Source organism: Mesitornis unicolor, unplaced genomic scaffold, assembly GCF_000695765.1.
Source record: "Mesitornis unicolor isolate BGI_N332 unplaced genomic scaffold, ASM69576v1 scaffold29929, whole genome shotgun sequence".
Taxonomy (NCBI): Eukaryota; Metazoa; Chordata; class Aves; order Mesitornithiformes; family Mesitornithidae; genus Mesitornis; species Mesitornis unicolor.
Window position 1 is genome coordinate 26,295 of NW_010207216.1, and position 3,218 is coordinate 29,512.

The 3,218-nt window shown below is 55.5% G+C and overlaps 1 protein-coding gene across 1 annotated transcript in view; it reads right to left on the minus strand.

Annotated features, from left to right (window-relative positions):
- LOC104546619 (myosin phosphatase Rho-interacting protein-like) overlaps positions 1–3,218 on the minus strand; it is a 56,432-nt gene that overhangs the window by 17,982 nt on the left and 35,232 nt on the right.

Here is a 3,218-nt window from a genome sequence, read left to right on the forward strand (position 1 = left end):
CCCGTCGCCTCTCGGGCTCAGGAGCCACTGCTGCCCTTCCCCGGGGCCACGCTGGTGTGCAAAGCCTTGGTGCAAGCAGCCCCGGCTGCTCCTGGGCATCCCCTGGCCCCCCGAGAGCCGATCCCGACCTCGCTCCTCCTCAGCAGCCGCCCCAGGGCCGGCAACCACAACCCAGCAGCAGCCTGCGGCTGAGGCAGCGACCCCAAATCATCCTCCCAGGTGGGGAAAAGGCCTCAAAAGCTCCTCCAGTGCCCGCTGGTGGGCTCGCCGCCCACCTCCCCGGCTGCAGGGCTCCATGCACACACGCCGGTTGATGCAGCCATCCTCACGTGCTCGCGGGGAGGAGGCCACCGGTCCCACCAAAGTCAGGCTGGCTCCAGAGCTGCAGGGCGGAGAAGCACAGAGCAGCTCCAGGAGGTCTTGGGTAACAGGGGGAAGGGTTTTCCTCGAGGCAAGTCGGGGCATTAACGGGTCAAAAACTTCTCCGTGCCACTATCTGCACTGAAGGCACAGATCTCTCTGGCATAGGGGCTGCACGCCGTATGTGCAGTTGTCGGTACAGCAAGGAGAGCAGGAGTTATTCAACACACCGCGGAGGTCACTGAAAATGCTGATTTCTCAAGCAAGGCATGATTTTTAGTGCTGAGTTAGAGGGCAGTGGGTTGAGAGGGGAGACATCAAGCAGGGAAAGTTAATAGGGAAGGCAACACCGTTTCCAACCTATGGATAATCCATAATGCAGTATCGGCTTATTAAACGCAGACATGCCAGCCTTGTAACATGCAGATCAAAATTAAAAAGGAAAATAGCAGTATGCTAAGTCTGCAGAGGAAGCCTGGCCCCAGGGAGTGGCAGGCATTTGCTGAACCCTCTGCGCTATCAGAAGCCCTTGAGATGCCTCCCGAGGCACAGCCCTGCTGCTCAGGCTGACTCCAGCACAACCACAGCATCCCCAGGCTCCAGCCTCCAGCACAGCCTCCACGAGCTTTCTACCAGTGGGAAGAGCTGGAAAGCAGCTCCCCAAGCCCTTTGCTGCAGGCAAACCACCGCTACCAGGGCTCGGACCCATGGGACCGCATGCACCGAGGCTGCCATGACCAGGAGGGAGCACAACTTCTCCTCCAGCCTCGGTAACACAGCCCAGCGCCCGCAGCCAACAACCTCATGGATGTGCACGTGCCCAAAAGAAAGGATGGAGCAGAAGATGTGGCTCTGCGTGGTCCAGGGCTAGTATCTTCCGATGCACTGTCATCCACGGTCAAACCACAGGCTCAGTAGAGCTGGGTTTCAAGAAACTCTGGGATTCACAGGCTAAAACCAGCTCAGAGATAATTTCTTCTTCAGCTCTGTCACTGGCAGCTTATAAAATAAACCCAACAGGCACCACGATGGAACCTCCCCGCTCCTCACCCATTAGAAGATGTTGCACGACTGCAAAGCCAGGCGCTCAATCTGGAGGCAGTTAGTGATTACAGCTGCATTTTCAGTAAGTAAAGCAGGGATGAGATGGAGTCTTAAAACGGAGCAGAGCACCAGGAAAAAAAAGGGGTCCTGGGGCTCCTCAGACGCTGTTATGAGACAGAAATGATGCTGCCCTAAATACCACGTGGAAGAATCCCGGCATTTCTAGAGGTGACATCTCTCACGAGCTCATTTCTCCTTTGTAAAGGGATGGGGATGTGTGTCAGGGAGCGGAGGGACGGCCGCCGGGAACTGAGTTAAACAGACTCAGACGACTGACCCCAAGTTTCTCATTTCATCTCCTGCAAGTGCCCTGCAGCGATTAATTCTGCTCAAGCATTTCACATCTCCTCCATCCCAGACAAATTAATTCACGTCACATGGGAGGGGGGGTGTCTCTGTCTCCCAATGGTATTTGTAGGTCAAATAAAAAAGTGTTTATTTAAATATGGGTGGCTGTGGGAGTGCTGCGAGCTGTGAGGTGAGCACACTGCCACAGCGTGCAAGAAGCATGTGAAGGCTGTGGGGAAGTGGGGGGTACTGGGGGATACTGGGGAACTCAGCCTCACCAGGGCTGGGAGCTGAAGAAGGACCCAGTGCTGAATCAGCCACCTTCTTGTGGGTATTTTATATCTGCATGGTCATCGTTAGCAGAGTGTAATTAGCACCTCTGCAGATTGCAGGGCACTGCTGAGGGCAGGGAGCAGTGAAGTACCTGCTCCCGGCTCCGGGTGCTGACACATGCAGCAATATAAACAGTAATTAGGACTTGAGTAACCCCAAAAATGTGTGTTTGGCTCGGTGGAGATGTAGCAGCAGGTTAATGAGACGTGGCAGAGGGCTGCAGGGGTGTTCAGAGGGGGATTGGTCCCAGGGATGGGGCAAACACTGCTGCCCTGATGGCACAGCCAAGCATCCAGACTAAAACCCCTCTTGCACCCAGCAATACCCTGCAGGCATTCGCCACCTCTCCATCACAAGCCTCTGTCTGTCCTGCTTTCCAGCAGCCCCATCCACAAACCGCTCCCTGGGTGTGGATGTTAATGATGTGCCCAAAGCCAGGTAGGATGGGCTGAGGTCACCTCGTGAATCCACACGCAACAGTTGGGGTACCCCATGCACTCACATGGGATGGGTTGGGATATCTTGTGCACCCACATGGGATGAGCTGGGGTACCCCATGCACCCACACAGGACAGGCTGGGGTATCCCATACACCCACACAGGATGGGATGGGTTACCCCGTGCACCCACACGGGATGGGCTGGGGGACCCCATGCACTGACATGGGATGGGCTGGGGGATCCCATGCACCCATGTGCCACAGCAAAGGCATGGGTGAACACAGCCCCACTTCACACGTGGCACAGCCCTTCAGCTCACAGCAGTAACTTCTCAGCAACGTGACTGACCCACGCCAGAGCCCACCCCATCCAGAACCAGCTCGATGGAAAACGACAGGCAGGCACCTATAATTCTCTTTTCCCCAGCTCAAGATTGAGACTCCCAGCCTATTTATGCAGTGTAACAAGTTACTGCCCAGCTGGAACCTGCACTTGGACCCTCTCACTGGGGTAAGCCAAGTCAAACCACTTTGGTGTGCTCAGAGCAGATGCAGGGCACAGGATTATCTAGAGGTGCTGCAGTAACCTGTTAGGCTACAAATACATCTGGCTCTTTAAAGGCAGGGAGGTCCCCTCAAATTTCCTTGGTCTTCATCTTCGTATCTAGTCACATCGGAAGATACCAGTGTAGGG